At 38.8% G+C, this 20,112-nt stretch overlaps 1 pseudogene; it reads left to right on the forward strand.

The window, feature by feature from the left end:
* Window positions 1-18,753: 18,753 nt before the first annotated feature.
* Window positions 18,754-18,846, forward strand: LOC139178100 (U6 spliceosomal RNA; annotated as a pseudogene).
* Window positions 18,847-20,112: the final 1,266 nt, after the last annotated feature.

The raw sequence follows: 20,112 nt of genomic DNA on the forward strand, positions 1-20,112 counted from the left end.
CCCTTATGGAAGAACGTGAAGAGGAACTCAAAAGCCTCTTGATGAAGGTGAAAGTGGAGAGTGAAAAAGTTGGCTTAAAGCTCAACATTCAGAAAACAAGGATCATGGCATCCGGTCCCATCACTTCATGGGAAATAGATGGGGAAACAGTGGAAACAGTGTCAGACTTTATTTTTGGAGGCTCCAAAATCACTGCAGATGGTGACTGCAGCCATGAAATTAAAAGATGCTTACTCCTTGGAAGGAAACTTATGACCAATCTAGATAGCATATTCAAAAGCAGAGACATTACTTTGCCAACAAAGGTCGGTCTAGTCAAAGCTATGGTTTTTCCTATGGTCATGTATGGATGTGACAGTTGGACTGTGAAGAAGGCTGAGTGCCAAAGAATTGATGCTTTTGAACTGTGGTGTTGGAGAAGACTCTTGAGAGTCCCTTGGACTGCAAGGAGATCCAACCAGTCCATTGTGAAGGATATCAGCCCTGGGATTTCTTTGGAAGGAATGATGCTAAAGCTGAAACTCCAGTACTTTGGCCACCTCATGCAAAGAGTTGACTCATTGGAAAAGACTCTGATGCTGGGAGGGATTGGGGGCAGGAGGAGAAGGGGACGACAGAGGATGAGATGGCTGGATGGCATCACTGACTCGATAGACGTGAGTCTCAGTGAACTCCGGGAGTTGGTGATGGACAGGGAGGCCTGGCGTGCTGCGATTCATGGGGTCGCAAAGAGTCAGACACGAATGAGCGACTGAACTGAACTGAACTGAACCGAAGATCTTTTTTCTATGTTTTTTCTGTGTGTTCTTGCCACCTCTTCTTAATATCTTCTTCTTCGGTTACATTCACACTGTTTCTGTTCTTTATAATGCACATCTTTGCATGTGTATTCCCTTGGTATCTCTAATTTTCTTGAAGAGATATCTAGTTCTTCCCATTCTATTGTTTTCCTCTATTTCTTTGCATTGATCACTCAGGAAGGCTTTGTTTATCTCTCCTTGCTATTTTTTAGAACTTTGCATTCAGATGGGTATATCTTTCTTTTTCTCCTTTTCCTTTCACTTCTCTTCTTTTCTCAGCTATTTGTAAGGCCTCCTCAGACAACCATTTTGCTTTTCAAGTTTCTTTTTCTTGGGGATGGTTTTGATCACTGCCTGCTATACAATGGAACCAACCTATACCCATAGTTCTCTAGGCACTCTATCAGATCTAATCCTTTAATCTATTTGTCATTTCCACTATATAGTTGTAAGAGATTTGATTTAGGTCATACCTGAATGGCCTACTGGTTATATAAAACATAAAATATCCACATGGTGTGTAATAGGATCAGAATGCAAATAACCACATCACCAGTGCAACTTTTGAGAGCAAAGACAAATCTATGTTTACTCTATTTTGAATTTATCTTTTGGGGAGCTTCTGGCCATTTAATTATCACCCCTGTTTGTGCACAGGAGAAAGTCCAGCATTTTATAGTTTATCCCTGCTCCCACCTGAGTGTAAGTGTGCGTGCATGCTCAGTTATTCCATTGTGTCCAATTTGTGACCCCACATAGCCCACTAGTCCCCTCTGTCCATGGGATTTCCCAGGCAAGAATACTGGAGCAGGTTGCTATTTTCCTCCTCAGGGAATCTTCCCAACCTTGGCACGTAGGTTCTTTACCACTGAGCTACCTGGGAAGTCCGCCTGAGTGTGTAGTGTATAGTTATACAGTATGTTTGGCACCAAAGCACCTAGCAAAGTCCCTAGCACAGAACAGGTGTCCCATTAATGATTACTACACTAAACTAACTGGTTGTTAAGCCCAGAAAAACCACAGTCAAGAAGCTGAGATGTTTGTCCTTCTCTAAATGTTAATATTAAACACAACATGAGTTCAAACTCGAATAAAAAAGTAATTAGACAGTGATGAGTTGGAGGAGGGAAAAATAGGACAGCAGACTCTGAGAGCTAGTCTGATACATTTCAAAAAGTGAAAGAGATGAAAGCCCAGGGTTTCTTGAAATGTGTCATAAGACTCCTAAGACAAGAGGTCTATTAAATAATCACTAGGAGCAGGTGAATCTTGAGTACACAAGATGGAAAAGAAAGAGGCGTAGGACAGGAGGTGCCTGTGGGAGCCTGGAATTGCCTGTTCATAGTCTCCTCTTCCTTCCCTCCCATTCCAGACTCCTCACATTGGCTGGGTAAAGGGGGTGTTAGAGTCAAAGAAGGAAGAAATGATTCCTTGCTTCTCCACCTCTCACTCCTCCAACCCTACCCAAAGTTAAACATACATGTTGGAACAAAAGAAGCTTTCTGACCACTAAGCTCTGATGTAGCATACAACATGGTCCAAATACACCTGTTACCTTGGTTAGGAAAGGTTTCTGCTCTGAAGCCACACAAGCCCTTCAGTATATGTGGGTGTGCATGCATGTGTATCTGTGCCTCTGTGTGTGTGTTTATTGGTATAGGGGTGATCAGCTTTAACCTTAGGCTAGATTCACCATACTAATAAATATTTTGAACTTCCAAGGGTCACTAGGTTCACACTGAAGTTTAATCATAGTACAAATAGAAATATGTGAATTTTTTTAAGATCATATATTAGAAGGTAAAACAACTAACCAACCAACCTAACACCAACAGTAACAACAAAACCTAGCTTCAGGTTTTAAACTTACTTTCAAGATTATGTTCATATTATAAAATGTTCTCAAAACACAATTGGTGTTTTAAAATTGACACGATTTTATTTTATAGGCTATATACCAGATACCCTCTTAATCAAATGCTTTTTGATCTGTTACTTCTCCATTTTAAGACCTTTGCTCTTTCCTTTAAAGACTTCCAGAAGCCTGATTAAACCAGTTTGAAAACTCCATCAACTAGAGTTTACAGGTGAGATCTCAAAGGCTTGGATGATTTGGAAAACTTTCATAAATATCTTTCAGAAATGTTCAGCTGCCTCAAGTTCATGTACAGCATTTGAAGATTTGGATGAAAGGAAAGCTGAAGGTCTATACTGCTCTGTTCAACACAGAAGCCTCAGGTGACCATGAGTGCTTAGGTGAGCACAGAGAGTGCAGCTAGGGACATTTTAGTATGACTGGAACAACTTGGATACAGGAATATACTATAAAAATTTAAGTGTGTGAAATCTAAGTACAGATCATGGGTTTCAGCTGAAATTTAGATATCTGAATTGAGATACGCTCTGAGTGTAAAATACTGGATTCTGAACACTTCCTATGAAAAAAAGATATCATTAATATTATTGTATTGTATTGACTAAATGCGAAAATGATAATAGTTTGGATATACTGGGTTGAATAAAAGGTATTGTTAAAGTTGCTTTACCTCTTTCTTTTCACTTACTTAATGTGACTACCAGAAAATTCGAGATTACATATATGACTCACATTGTAATTTTCACTTGATAGTGCTGGTCCAAAGGGCAGTTTTGACTTAAATATAACTATTGTAGTTCATCCACCTGCCTTATCGTATCTCTGGCAGTAAGCTTTAATATTTATTTGTCAAACATGTTTTTTGTGTTCAAATAGAAGTGCTTAAATCTTCAAAGGGAAATTGAGGTGAGGGGGGAAACGAACCAAAAGGGACAAAAGGCTTTAGCAAATGAGCTTTCTTCTCCATGAACAAGCAAACGGAACCACTTCTCATTATAGTCACAAATTTTGCTCGAATTCTTGAGTGAAATATACACATGTACATACATAATATAAATGTATGTATATAAATACACATATATACATGTGCATATAGATATAAGGGGAGAGAGAGAAAGAAAGAGGCATATCTTGAAGACAGGGTAGATTCAGTTCTAGAGCACCTCGATAAAGTGAATATTGCATTATTCACACAAGTTTTTTGCTTTCCTAGTGCGTTAGAACATATTTATGCCATATTTCAGCCTATTAAGTGTGCAGTAGCAGTGTACCTAAGAAAAACAATGTATTACTGCAGTCAATGGGGTCAAAAAGGCTCAGACATGACTTAGTGACTAAACAACAACAAATTGTTGTACAAAATTGTAAAGCACTATACCCCAATTAAAAAAAACCACATACCTTAATTACAAATATTTAGTACTAAAAAATGCTAACCATCATCTCAGCCTTCAGCAAGTCAGTCTTTCTACAATGGTAACATCAGAGATCACTATTCACAGATCACCATAACAGATGTAATAATAAAGAAAAAGTTTGAAGTACTGAAAGAATTACCAAAATGTGACATAGAGATGCAAATTGAGCAAATGGTGTTGGAAAAATCATGGCAATAGATTTGCTTGATACAGGATTACCACAAAACTTCAGTTTGTAAAAAAAAAAAAATGCACTATTTGTGAAGCATATAAAGTGAACTGCAATAAAACAAAGTATGTTTTTATGTATACATATATGGTCACTGATAGAATCACAGAAAAGTGGAAGTTACAACAAGGTGGAAAGTGGAAAGGAGATTTCATCCTCACCACTGTTCCATGACACCGTATGGGGGAAAAAAAATGGGAATGGGAGAGGGGTGCTTTAAGAATGGCATTGTCAATGGAACTTTGACCTTATGGGAAACACATTTACAACAATACAGTGACCATAAAATGTCAAGAATTGAGGATGGGAAATGGGGGGTTAGTGAAGAACGTGATTCATGACATTTCCAAATCAGAGAATTTTCTTTGGATATTTTCACTTTTTTTCTTTCCTGAGGTTTATCCCAGCTCAGAGTTGAGCTGCTTCTGCACCTTAAAATTGCTTTACTTGAAATCTCTAATACCAGCTCTGCAGGTGAGTACTGGATACAGTGTCCATGACTCTGGCACCTTGGATTCTCTATGTGCCACTGCCTCTTATATGGCAGCTGCACCTCTAAACGTCTCTAGTGCTTAATCCTATCAATAGCTCCATTATCCACACCATCACCATGTAGAAAGCTTAGACCATCTCAACTTCTTCCTTAACTCCGTAGCACCCACTGTCAATCATCACCGTGTCCAGAATCTCTCAACTCTATCCTCTCTCTTCATGCCCACTCATCATCTCTACACTAGACCCAAGACTTCATAAATCATCTCTCAGTTTTCAGAATTACCCGTTTGGACCCATACTTCAAAATCTTTCAATAAAGTATCTGTGTAAAATTTAAATCCAACGGCATCATTTCCCATTTAAATACATTCAAGGACTACACTTCATCTATAGAATTCAGGGGCTTCTTTTTGACTGGCCCACAAAGCCCTTGGTACCAGGCACCTACTCTCCAACTTCTAAACTTCATGATTTGTTACCTTTTGACTCATAATTAATGTTTACATATTAATGGTTTTTGATTCCCTGCAGATCCAATTGTATTTTATGACTTTCTGTCTTTGCTTATACTTGTCCCTCCATCTGAAACACCTTTTCCATTTATCTTATTGTTGCTTATCCTTCAAGATGCAATTCAGTTATAACCTGTCACAGAAAGTCCTCCCCAAATCTCAGGTTGAGCTATGGCCACTCTTCTCTCTCTAATGGCACAGGGGGCATGTTTCTAGTTTAATATTTCAATTTGTTATATGGAAATCATTAAAAGTATCTGCTAAGTGTCTGTCTCTTCTCCTAGAAGAGAAGTAGAAGGGACTTTTACTTTAATGGGGACCTACTTTTAAGGTCCCCATTAAAATAGAGACCCAAACTCAGGTATCTTTATAGTCCCACTGTTAGCAACAGCTGACTTTCAGAAAATAATTATTGGAATGACTTGAGCAAGGGAAAGTGTCTAAAGATATTGGGGTTGAAAGACTCTACACCTGTAAAGTCAGAGTTCATATTCCTGGTGGTCTCACCATTGAGCAAGGAGGTGAAATTGCAGGAAAGTAATAGCATAGTAGCAGAATGAGAGTGAGGGAAGAAGGCAGTCACAAGCTGTTGACATAAACATGTTCTAGAGGGAAGGACTTATACAATCAGTGAATACATAGGGGACTCTCACTGGTAGCCTGGAGTCTGGACCCTTCTGTGTCTGTCCTCCAGGAATCATGTGGCCTTGTTAGAAAATTGTCCGTCTCTGGACCTTTCATTCTACCTTTACAAGTTGTATTATCAGCTTTCACCCATATAAAACAATTGTGGATTCAGGGAGTGTAATTTTCCAAAGTACAAACAAATTTGATTATGTTTATGATTAAAGCAGGGCCTAGTGGGTTTAAGAGCCAGCCCTTGGGAAACCAACACATCAACTCTCAGGATGAAGAACAGAGTGAAAAGCAATGTCCAAATGACTTACCCAATGCTTGCTTCAAGGAAGTTTTCAGATGACTTTTCCAACTGGCCACCAACGCCTAGTGGTCCTCAGTGTGATAGCCATCCACTTCCAATCCAGCAAGATCAGTGGGACCTGGAAGATCGAATTGGCACCCTTAATCTCTTACTCAGCACCAAGTATTTGCCTAGATGGGTGACTAATGGAGCGGTTGGCTTTCTTTTATGTTCAGTTACATGTACTAGGCAGTGTGTGCTCGAAGTGTTAAAGGATGATGACTGACCTTTCATCTCTCACTTTATTGATACCATTTTAATGTTATCTAAGGGATGACAACTCAACAAATCCCCATAATGAAGAACTCCTATCCAGAGGGAAGCCAGTGGAAAGGGGAGTTTCCTCTCACAGCCTCTTCTCCCGTGTTTGCCTTTGGCTTTATTACAGTAGCAAACCAATCACCTTAAGAACTGATCTGTGGCTTGAAATTTTTCAAGCCAGATGTGGAATTGAATGTGCAGATTAACAATGGGAAAGCATATTTGAAAATCTTTCAAGCCCATTTGAACTTGCATAGGTTTCTCATGCTCTCTGTTAGCCCAAAGTTTATGAAAGAGTCTGCGTTCTTGGACCGTGGTGCCTGGAGGCTGGTGGTCAGGCAGGTATTTCCACACGGAGACAGTGAGACAACTGGAGCCCTGGAAAACGCACCCAGCAGCCTCTCCCTCCTCTTCCCACACTTCTGGGCAGAGAGTCGGCCTCAGGAAAGTATAGTGTGAGTGGGGGCAGCAGGAAGAGGTAGGCAGAGGAGCAGTGACAGCAGAAAAAGCAACAAGGTCAACACTAATAGCAGAGTAGCAGGAGGGAGGGGATGAGCTGGTAAGAGAGGCCAGTCTGACAACCCTGCATTATGTTGTCAAAGGCTAAACCAAGCAGTCTTACTTCCTTTTCAACCTGTGGGAAAGGGTGATTATGACTGAGCCTGGTTTCCCACATCATTCTCTAGTGATCAGACCTCTCCAAATGTTAAGCAGCTGAGAGACGACATTGTAGGCAAGACCAGCTGCTGAGTCCAGATGGAAAGGGCCTGGTAAAGGTAAAATGATGTGTTGCCCATGCGACACTACATATATTTAAAAATTTAACTTTCTTTATACCATGACATGCATTATGAAAGTTTTCCACCCAACTTCTTGTGTTAACAGAGAGTCGTTCCTGTACATGACATCCCAAGCGTGAATAGCAGAAGTGCACACTCGTGTACCAAATGCCTACTGCATGAAGGGACCAGCTGTTGGTCCTGGCCATCTGCCAGCCCAGATGGATTTTCTGTAGGAAATGAACACCTTGTATAACACACAATGTGGCCTCTTCTGAGCCCCAAATGGACTGGTGCTGTCAAGCCCTCGCAAGGAAAATGTCAGTGGCCAAATTCTGTTCTGTTCAAGCACAGAACTTTTACTGCTTGGTAAAGGCAGGCGACTACAGGCAATGACAAGGACACCAGGGCTGCATTTCCTTGTTGTCTCCTAACACTTGTAGAATGAGTCATTGGGTGCCATGCGGTTATCCTCACACACTGCTCATGTCTATGATGGTGCTCATGTTGAGGTCAGTGTTACTGCTGGAAGCTCATCATCAGTCATCTCCCCCATCTGCTCACCGACTCTAACACCACTGACTTTGATGTTCTGTCCTCAGCCCTGGGCCTTTGCAATTGTACTTTCCCACCCTTGTCCTTGAGGGGCTAATTCCCTTAGGTTCAGTGTCTGCTTGAACATCACAACCCTAAAAAGACTTTCCCTGACCATCTTATCAACCTCTTCCTCCAATCCATTCCCCTCCATCTCCACACATTCTATTACCCTAACCCTGTCTAATTTCCCTTAGGCACTTTTAATTATCTTAAAACCATATGAATGCTTATTTAGTCATTTTGATACATCTGTCTCTGTCTGCAACTAAAATGTAGGATAAGTAGAAACATGATTTTTTTCTCTCTTCTTTACTGATTTCTGGTGCCAAGACAGTGCTTGATACATGGTGGAGGGGGCAGGCAACAAATATTGGTTAACTGAACGAATGCGTGGGTGATGAGAAGAAAATGTATAGTTAACTGGCTTGTTCTCCACCATTCCATCAGGCAGAGAGAGGGATGTGACTGAAACCAGGTCTTTGGATTTCAAATTCCATGCTATTTCCTGTACACAAGGTTGCCTCTATTACAACACTTATATTTGGCTTCAATGTTGATTAAAGGGGGAAATAAACTAATCTACACAGGAATCCTAAGGCCATTGTCACCACTCTTATGATTTGGAAACACTCTGATGAATTATTATCAGGTGTTTTATTTTTAACCCTCCTAAAGCTAAACGCAGTACTTTCCCTAAGAGAATGAGTTCGTAGAAGAGTGGGAGCAAAGAAGCCTCAATGAGTTTGAGATGTTTCCAATTAACTCCCCAAAATGACTGATACAAAAGGACGCCCAGAGGTTGCATATTGATTTCAAGTAAACAAATTACAATGCTAATTACACTATGCTGTTCAAATGGTCACCTTACAAAGAGTGATAGAAACTTTCCTGAATCCCTATGTCCTCTGACGGAAAAATCTCTCCCTTTGAGATCTGTGGTACTTGCTTTATACCATTTGTAAGATCCCCACCATAAGATCTACACATATAAAAGATTACACATATTCTAAAAACTTTATTATGTACTTAAATACATATTAAGCATTTATATAAATGCTTACCAAGTATTTTTCAGATATAGAAGTGATATATTGTCATCAAATAAAATTTGCAAAATAAAACTCCTAAATGAGAAAATTGTCCATATTTTACAGATGAACTGTGGAATCATTGAGCCAAGTTCAATGCAGAAAAATTCTGCTCAAATTGTATTTGATATTTCTTTTCATGTTTATAATTCATGAAGCTTACAAATTGTGAATAACTGTCATTTTTATAACATTCAGTTTTCAATTATATAAGCATGATACATATTTCTATTTGATTATTTTTAAAATTATTTATGTATTTGTTTATGTCTCTGCTGGGTCTTCCTTGCTGCCCTGGCTTTTCTCTAGTTGCGGCAAGTGGGGCTACTCTTTGTCGTGGTGCGTAGGCTTCTCATGGAGAAGGCGATGGCACCCCACTCCAGTACTCTTGCCTGGAAAACCCTGTGGACGGAGGAGCCTGGTAGGCTCCAGCCCATGGGGTCGCTAAAGTCGGGCACGACTCAGCGACTTCACTTTCACTTTTCACTTCTATGCATTGGAGAAGGAAATGGCAACCCACTCCAGTATTCTTGCCTGGAGAATCCCAGGGACAGAGGAGCCTGGTGGGCTGCCGTCTATGGGGTCGCACAGAGTCGGACACGACTGAAGCGACTTAGCAGCAGTAGCAGCAGAGGCTTCTCATTGTAGTGGCTTCTCTTGCTGTGGAGCGCAGGCTCTAGAGAACACAGGCTCCAGTTGCTGTCCATGGGCTCTGTAGCTGTGGCTTCCAGGCTCTGGAGCACAGGCTCAACAGTCGTGGCGCACGGAATTAGCTGTTCTGTGACATGTGGGATCTTCCTGGACCAGGGATAGAACCCATGTTGCTTGTATTGACAGGCAGATTCTTTACCACTGAGCCACCAGAGAAATCCCCATTTATTTAGTTTTAAGAACATAATCTCAGTATATATAGATGCATTATAGATACATATTATACCTACATTATACACACAGAAATTTTTCAAACACATGTAGGACTTGAAGAAAAATTCAAAACTTTACTGTAGTATATAAACAAGACCTGACTATATATCTGAATAATATATTTATTGAATATATATAGAAATATATGCATATATATTTTGAATAATATATGGATCACCTTGCATATTGTTTTATAATGTTTTTTGAAATTGAAAACAAATTTTAATAGCTCCATTACATAGTATCATGTGATTGTTACATATATTATTTATTGTCATACTGTTGGTTATTTAAGTAGGTTCCAAGTTTTTACTCTAAGCAATGTTGAAATGAACATCCTAATGCACAGATCACTGTACACCTCACTGATTATTTCCCTTGGGTTTTCAGTAGTGGATTTGTAAGATTGAAATCTATGAATGTCTCAAAGAATCTTGATAGTATAGTACCAAATATTTTTTCTATAAAGGTTGAATTAATTTATATGCCCTTGATATCTCAATTTAGTTTATGATTGCTCTCTTCTAATATTTGCTAAATTTGTATGCAAACATGGTATCTCTTGTTTTAGTTCACATTTCTTTGAGTGATGAGGCTGATATTTGGGAAAAAAAGTTCCTGAAATCTGACCTAATTCCAGGTTGTTTTAGGGAAATAGTAAGTGGTGGATTGAGAACTATTTAATAATTACTTCTGCAGGGCTCATTTGGAGCACATGCTGATTTCTGTGGTGTAAGTACTTCTACCGTAGCATATTTCAAGCCGCCGGCATGATACGATTCAACACGAGCTGGGAAAAGGGGTATTCAGTGGGTTCTAGCAAGTGGGGACTTCCCTGGTGGCTCAGAAGGTAAAGAATCTGCCTGCAGTGCAGGACACCTGCATTTGATCCCTGGGTGGAGAAGATCCTCTAGAGAAGGGAATGGCAACCCATTCCAGTATTCTTGCCTGGAGAATCTCATGGACAGAGGAGGCTGGTGGGCTATAGTCCATGTGGTCGCAAAGAGTCAGACATGACTGAGCAACTAACACAGAAAGTGGGGATGAGCTGGTACAAGCACATCACTGCAGTGTGGTTTTATGTTTAAATAATGTTTGGAGCTGTGGTCAGGTTTGGGTTCCCAGTCTCACTGTGTTACCAGCTTTGTGATCTTGGGTATGCATATCATACACAGGGTTTTTTTGGCAGATGTAATAAGATAATTCAGGTATTTAGCACAGTTTCTAGCCCAGTGTAATAAACACATAATAGCTACTATTATTATTTTTATATATAGCTCTAGTAATGTTCGTTTTTTTCTGTTGTTGAATCATCTGTTCCTATTCCTCGACCATTTATCTTTCAGGTTATCACTGTTTTTCTTATTGACTTACCAACATTTTATGTATTAGAGAGTATCAACCAATTTACATATTAACCAATATGTGGATATTAGCCATTAGGAATATTTTTGGATTCTTTTAAAATTTTTGCTTCTTAATTGAATATATGCTTTTAGACAATTAGAAATTAAAAATAAGTGTTTAGGTATGTTTGTGATTACTTCTATTGTATTTATTCTTAGAAAACATCTTATATCTCATAATCACACATGCCATTTATATATATTTTTTAAAATTCTCCTCTAGGTACTTTTCTGATTTTACTTAGTACATTTAGCTGTTTAAATCTCTTAGAATTTCTTTGGTATATGATATGGGTGAGAGACTAATATTTAAGTATGTAACCTGCTAGCTATGCATGAACTGTGAACTATGTACCATGAACGTATCTCTCATTACCTCACTTTCCTCATTTGTAATTAAAGGTGATAGTATGGCCAACTTCATAATATGTTAGAGAACTATTCTAAGTCCTAACACATAAAGCACAGTGAGCACTGTGTGATGCATTGCGAGTGCCAGATGGGGTTCGCTGCCTCCTCTTTCTCATCATTGTCATCATTCTTATTATCAGCATCACCATCTTCTGTTTTATCTGTCCCATCCTTTCCTTATTGATTTTTTCTCTTAAAGAAGATACTTTACTAGCAAAGAAAAACAAATAAGATGCTACTACGGCCAGCAAATAAATTCTGACACACTTCCACTTGGGACCTGAGCCCACCTTTTACAACTGAAAACATAGCTGTGAGGGGCACCTGTGGGATTCAGTTGTCTCCTGTAGGCAAGCTGTTGGAGAGGCAGTCTTGAGACTGCTTTCACCTTGTAATTCCTTATACACAGACATAAGGTGCTCCATGACACTGTCCTTCCCGAGTCCACCCCTGAAGCTGGAGCTTTGGGCTTGTGTGTCCTGGACACTGTATGGGTGATTCTACAAAGAACAAATAGAACTGAAGGGTCATAGACTGCTCCTGTTCAGAAACCTGAAACTTCTCTGGGAAATTTATTCTAAATAGAGAGAGAGGCCATTCATTGCCTAACAGACACCTAAGTACTGATTGTCAGGACCAAGCTAAGCTGTGACAGAAAGACTTCTGCCTCTGTGTCAAGTTTTCCATCTGCAAACTGGAAACTAAGCATGCTGCTCCACACTTCAATACAAGTATTGGAGGGGTATTTAGTCAGTTTTTACTGTGAATAAATGAATATCTTGTATGATTATTTGCACTAAGGTAGACATGGCTGATCTAAAATTTTGGCTCAAAGTTCAAAGAGACAAAGACTCTTTGACAAGACTGTCGTTTGTCCACTGCACAATTAAAGAAGCGGATGGGCAGGGCGGGGGAGGTGGTGGTTCAGTAAAGATTAAGGCAAAGGGACAATAGCAATAAAGCCTGGCTCTGCTTAGAACAATTGTACATGTGTGCTCCGGCTACAGACCATGGGGTTTCCCAGGAAAGAATACTGGAGTGGGTTGCCATTTCCTTCTCTAGGGATCTTCCTGACCCAGGGATTGAACCAATGACTCCTGAATATCCTGTATTGGCAGGCAGATTCTTTATTTCTGTGCCACCTGGAAAGCCCAGAACAGTTGTATATCATCCCCAAAACAATTTCCTGGTTTTATACAGTGAACTTTTCATCACAATGTGATACGTTACTATGTCAACGAGATTGTGTGTGTGTGAGTGTATACTTCCCACTACACAACTTTGAACAATACATCAAACTTGGTGGCCATAATCTGTTGAATACTGCTTTAATTAATCATTTTATTTCCCTCTTTATAGCCCTTTAGTCAATTGGGAATCAGGGGGTTGCTCCTCCTTCCAGGGAAGATTTTCTAGGAGCACGTGCTTTATTGCTGGGTTAGTGGACATACAAGTAGAAGAAAAGCCTTCACAGGGAGGTGTGGCCCCTACTCTGGGAAGTGTAGGGGGCTCCTATAATGTGGCTCAATTTTAACTTTTCTGAGAAAGTTTTCATTTCATTCACTTTGGAAGGAAAATTTCTCAGAATATAGAATTCTAGGCTGGTAGGTTTTTTCTCAACACTTGAAGTATCTTATACTATTGTCTTCTGGCTTACAGGCTGAGTAGAGGTAAATGTAATTCTTACCTTTGCTGTGTGACAGGTGTGTCTTTTCCCCTCTCTGGCTTCTTTCAATATTTTCTTCTAGCTTTAATTTGCTTCAGTTTAAAAATGAGATACCTAGATGTAGTGGGGTTTTTTGGGTTTTTTGGGCATTTATCCTGTTTGGGGTTCTGAGTTTCTTGCAGCTGTGGTTTGGTGTCTGACATGAATTTGGGAAAATTCTCAAAAAAATAAGATATAAGCATGGTTCTGAAGCAGCTAATAAAATTTGTTGCCACTTAAATTTCAAAAATATTTTTTAGTTATTTTTGAGTATTTGGTTTCACTTTCAGGTGAAGTTAGAATAATCTTATATTTAAAAAAGAACACCCTGTTTGAATTTTAAATGAAATATTAACTTGTGGAGATTGAAAATAATATAATATTCATCTTGGAAAAAAGAGTGTGTATGTGTATGTATGTATACATAACCAATTAATGTTTTATCATGTGTGTAAATACATATACTAATTAATAGAAATATCTATAAAAAGATATTAAAGGACTACATATATACATTAAAGAATATGTATCTGTGAGTATGTACATGCTACTGCTGCTAAGTCGCTTCAGTCGTGTCCGACTCTGTGCGACCCCATAAACAGCAGCCCACCAGGCTCCCCCGTCCCTGGGATTCTCCAGGCAAGAACACTGGAGTGGGTTGCCATTTCCTTCTCCAGTGCATGACAGTGAAAAGTGAAAGTGAAGTCGCTCAGTTGTGTCCGACTCTAGCGACCCCGTGGACTGCAGCCCACCAGGCTCCTCCATCCATGGGATTTTCCAGGCAAAAGAACTGGAGTGGGGTGCCATTGCCTTCTCCCAAGTATGTACATATTTGTATGCAAATTTGTGTGCTTTCGTCTTCTCTAGACTGCAAGTTCCTTGAAAATATAAACTCTATTTCTTTTGTAATGTGTTGGCCCTGGCCAAGTGCCTTTTATATTTTGAGCAAATGAATCTAGGTTCACTTTTCACATGGAGGGAACAGGTTAGACATGCCTCCCATACTCTTTCCAAGAAATGGATGGAAAATACTTACACCTGAAATTTAATTTTTTCTTTTCTCCTTTATATCCAGATTTGAAGGGATGCTACTGATGAGGTGGGGGTAGAATATAAGGAAATGGTATAGGACATCTTTTTCTCATGCACACAAAGACAACAGATTCTACAAGCTAAGAATTATGCCTCAATATCTTAAAAATTTCTTTATCCTTGGTACATGATAGAATTCTTGTTCACCAGGAAGGGATATAAAGAAATGGAGAAATCAGCAATTTAACTGTGGCCAGATAGTTACTCGTTGCAACAAGGGGAATAATAAACAAATGATGAAATTCTCAAATTGATTTGCTTAATGTGAGAGCTTTAAACTCAGTCTCTGGCTATGAGTTAAGGTGAAGAATAAATTACACAATTGTTCAATGGATATGATCAGTGTAGGCTATGCAGAGTACATCATGCAAAATGCCAGGCTGGATGAAGCACAAGCTGGAATCAAGATTGCTGGGAGAAATATCAATAACCTCAGATACGCAGATGACACCACCCTTATGGCACAAAGTGAAGAAGAACTAAAGGGCCTCTTGATGAAAGTGAAAGAAGAGGAGAGTGGAAAAGTTGGTTTAAAACTCAACATTCAAAAAACGAAGATCATGGCATCTGGTCCCATCACTTCATGGCAAATAGATGGGGAAATAATGGAAACAGTGACAGACTTTATTTTCTTGGGCTCCAAAATCAATGCAGATGGTGACTGCAGCCATGAAATTAAAAGACATTTACTCCTTGGAAGAAAAGTTATGACCAATCTAGACAGCATATTAAAAAGCAGAGCTATTAAGGTCTGTCTAATCAAAGCTATGGTTTTTCCAGTAGTCATGTATGGATGTGAGAACTGAACCATAAAGAAAGCTAAACACTGAAGAATTGATGCTTTTAACTGTGGTGTTGGGGAAGATTCTTGAGAGTCCCTTGGACTACAAGGAGATCAAACCAGTCAATCCTAAAGGAAATCAGTCCTGAATATTCATCAGAAGGACTGATGCTGAAGCTGAAACTCCAATACTTTGGCCACCTGATGTGAAGAACTGACCCATTGGAAAAGACCCTGATGCTGGGAAAGATTGAAGGCAGGAGGAGTAGGAGATGACAGAGGTTGAGATGGTTGGATGACATCACTGACTTGACGGACATGAGTTTGAGCATGCTCTAGGAGTTGGTGATAGACAGGGAAGCTTGGCATACTGCAGTCCATGGAATCACATTTGGACGCGACTGAGCAACTGACTGAACTGAGACTATGTATATGGATAATCCAGTCCAAAGAATTGTTTTCAATAGCAGTGATTTTTAAATTACATAGATATTTTGACTCTCTAATAATTTTTCCTGATTATAATCTTTTTTTTTTCTCATATCCTACTAGTTTATTGTTTTATTTTTTAGTTGAAATACAATTGCTGTACAATTTTACATGCATTACAGGTATACAATGCAGTGATTCATATTTTAAAAGTTATACGCCATTTATAGATATTATAAAATATTGGCTATATGTCCCATGTTATACAATATATCCCTGTAGCTTTGCCCCTCCCCCATTCTTTTTTTTTAAATTTTATTTTATTTTTAAAGTTTACATAATTGTATTAGTTTTGCCAAATATTAAAATGAATCCGCCACGGGTAATACATGTGTCCCCCATCCTGAACCCTCCTCCCTCCTCCCTCCCCATACCATCCCTCTGGATCGTCCCAGTGCACTGATTATAATCTTAATTCTATTTTTCTGTTCATAACTTTATAAAATATGTATAGTCTTTAAACCCTAATTATGTTTTATGATATTTAAATAATATATATATTTGCTATAATTATTGAAATTACATTATTTCTACATCATATTAAAGATTTTTATTGACACTTTAAAAACGAGTGTTTTAATTAAAATATAATTATAAAAATAAATATAAAATGAGGTAACTTTATATATGTATGCAAATGAGCCATATGTTTGTCTACTCATGAATCGACAAATATGCTTATATCAAAAATTGTGTTCATTTAAATTTTCTCAGGTACATTAATTATATAAACATTTCTGGGAAGAAGATATAGAAATATGAATATAAGTTGACATTGAATGCTTTTCTTATTTTAATTTTATTTTTACTTATAGTTAGAACTCATCACAGTTTATCATCTTAACCATTTCTAAATGTACAGTTCAGTAGTGGTATATTCACATTGTTGTACAGCCAATTTTCAGAATATTTTACCTTGCAAAACTGAAGTGCCATACCCATTAAGTAACAGCTTGCCATTTTCCCTTTCTTACAGCTTCTGCCAGCCACCATTCTATGTTCTCTTTCCATGAATATGACTACTCTAACACTTTGTACGTTGCAGGTATGCAGTATTTGTTATTTTGTAATTGGCTTATATCACAGCATAATGTCCTTAGTATTCATCTATGTTGGAGCATATGCCAAAATTGCCTTACTTTTTAATGATAAATCATATTCCACTGTAAATATATACCACATTCCATTTATCCATTTACCTGTCCTTAAGTACTTGGAGTGCTTCTACCTCTTGGCTATTGTGAAAAGTGCTGCTATAAACACCAGTATACAGGTATCACTTTGAGATCTAGCTTTCTAATTCCTTTGGATATATACCCAGAAGTGAAATTACTGAGTCATATGACAATTCAATTTTTAATTTTTTGAGGAACCACCATAATGTTTCCCAAAGCAGCTATATGATTTTACAATTCTACTAGCAATACACAAGTGTTCCAATGTCTCCACATTCTCACCAGCACTTGCTACCTTCTGGTTGGTTTGTTTTATGTAATAGCCATCCTACTGAGTGTGAGGTAGTATCTCATGGTGCTTTGATTTACATTTCCTTAATGATTAGTCATGAATATTTTTTCATGTGCTTATTGGCCATTTGTATATCTTCCTTGCAGAAATATCTATACTAGTTCTTTGTCCATTTTCTAACCAGATTGTTTTATTGTTGTTGTCGAATTATAGGAGGTTTTTCTATATTCTGGATATTAACACCTTATTAGTTAAATCATTTGCAAATATTTCGCCATTTTCTAGGTTGCCTTTTTGACCTGTTGATTGTGTCCTTTGATGCATAGATGTCTTTAATTTTGGTGTAGTCCAGGTGGTGCTTTTACTTTTGTTGCCTGTGCTTTTTGTGTCATATCCAAGAAATTCTTGCTAAATCCAATGTCATGAAGATGTTCCCCTATGTTTTCTTCCAAAGAACCTTATAGTTTAGGTTTTGCATCTAGGTCTTTTATTAAGTTTGAGTTATTTTTGTGTGTGGTGTAAGGTAAGTGTACAACTTCATTCTTTTGCATATGGGCTTCCCTGGTGGCTCAGATTGTAAAGAATCTGCCTGCAATGCAGAGACCTGGGTTCAATCACTGGGTTGAGAAGATTCCCCTGGAGAAAAGAATGGCTACCCATTCCAGTATTCTTGCCTGGAGAATCCCATGGGCAGAGGAGCCTGATGGGCTGCAGTCCATGGTGTCACAAAGAGTCAGACAGGAGTGAATGACTAACATCTTCACTTTTCATCCAGTTTCCCAGCATCATTTGTTGAAGACAGACTGCCCTTTCTTCCACTGGATGGTCTTAACACCCTTGTTAAAGATCGTTTGGCCATACATGTGACGACTTATTTCCAGGCCCTCTATCTATTCCATTAGTCTAAATGTCTGCCTTTATATCAGTACCACTGATATATATAGAATATTGATTACTATAGCTTTGTAATAGTAAATAGTAAAGCTTTGTAATAGCTTTGTATAGTTTTGAAATCAAGAGTCTGAGAGTTTCCATTTTGTTCTGTTTCAAGGTTGTTTTGGTAATGCTTTTCCTTTAAGATTCTTATTTCTCACTCTTCTATTTCTTTAAATTTCCTTTTCTTATATAGTTTCTTATATTTTCCCTTTCTTTTATAGTTTTTATATTACTGCATCCTTCACACCTGGAAGAAAGATGGACCAAGACAGCCTAACTGAGTGACCCAAAAGTAGTTGTCTAAAGCAGGCAAGCCTTAACAGCATGTGGAATAAACCTCTAAAATCTTTCTAAGGAAGGAAGTGTGGGGCTAGACTAGACACTTGAAGCAGGAGTTATAAACCTATGTACCTGCCCTATCTGTAGTTCTCATTAGTCATCCGATTTTGAGCAAGCCACTTCATCTCTTTAGACATCAGTTTTGTCAAGAATAAAAATGAGACGGGATGCTTGCTTCGACAGCAATGAAAGGATGCAGAGAAGATTAGCATGGCCCCTGTGCAAGGATGACACACAAATTCATGAAGCGCTCCATACTTTTGATGAACCTAGAGTCTATTATACAGAATGAAGTAAGTCAGAAAGAGGAAAAACGACTATCAGATACTAACACATATGTATGAAATCTAGAAAGATGGTACTGATGTACCTGTTTTCAGAGCAGCAATGGAGACACAGACATAGTGAACAAACTTACGGACAAGGCTGGCAGCAGGGGGGAGGAAGGAGAGGGTGGGATGTATGAAAGGGTAGCATGGAAACATACATTACCATATGTAAAATACATAGCCAATGGGAATTTGCTACATGGTTCAGAGAACTCAAACCAAGGCTCAGTAACAACGTAGAGGGGTGGGATGGGGAGGGAGGTGGGAGGGATGTTCAAGTGGGAGGTGACATGGGTAAACCTATGGTTGATTCATGTTGATGTTTGTTAGAAACCAGCACAATAGTGGGAGAAGGCAATGGCACCCCACTCTAGTACTCTTGCCTGGAAAATCCCATGGATGGAGGAGCCTGGAGGGCTGCAGTCCATGGGGTCACAAAGAGTCAAACATGACTGAGCGACTTCACTTTCACTTTTCACTTTCATGCATTGGGGAAGGAAATGGCAACCCACTCCAGTGTTCTTGCCTGGAGAATCCCAGGGACAGGGGAGCCTGGTAGGCTGCCGTCTATGCGGTCACACAGAGTCGGACACGACTGAAGTGACTTAGCAGCAGCAGCACAATAGTGTAAAGCAATTATCCTTCAATTAAAAATTAATAAATTTTTTAAAAAGGAGGGGGAAGTTTTCTATACTCTAGAAGTCTACCATTCTATATGAAGATCAGATATATGAACTGAATCTTAGTTCAGGCAATACAAACCCTTAGGAGCTGGCAGTCTGTTTTTGTCCTCTCTCTATTCTTTTTCTTTTCAGTTATATTTCCTTTCTGACTCCCCATTACTTTCCTTTCCTTTCTGGAAAATTCTTTTTCCTTAATTTTGTCACCATTGTTTCAACTTTCTCAATTTTAACTTTAAAAATTTTCACTCTATTCTCAGAAAAGGAAAAAAAGTACTGATGTTCTAATCCTCATCCAACTACATACCATGCCATACTCAGTCCATTCTTAGGGAAAGTTCAGTTAATTATAGAGATGGCATCCAAAAGGCTGAGGGGCTGAACATCTACACAGGAAAGAACTGGGTAGATACATACCCCTGTTCTCCACTTCTTGTCCCCATTTCTGAAATCTGCCATTGAGGATATGGAGAACAGTGAAAAGTGGGATATTCAAGCCCCCTTGGGCTTCCCCGGTAG

This window comes from Bos indicus, chromosome 20 (genome assembly GCF_029378745.1).
Source record: "Bos indicus isolate NIAB-ARS_2022 breed Sahiwal x Tharparkar chromosome 20, NIAB-ARS_B.indTharparkar_mat_pri_1.0, whole genome shotgun sequence".
NCBI lineage: Eukaryota > Metazoa > Chordata > Mammalia > Artiodactyla > Bovidae > Bos > Bos indicus.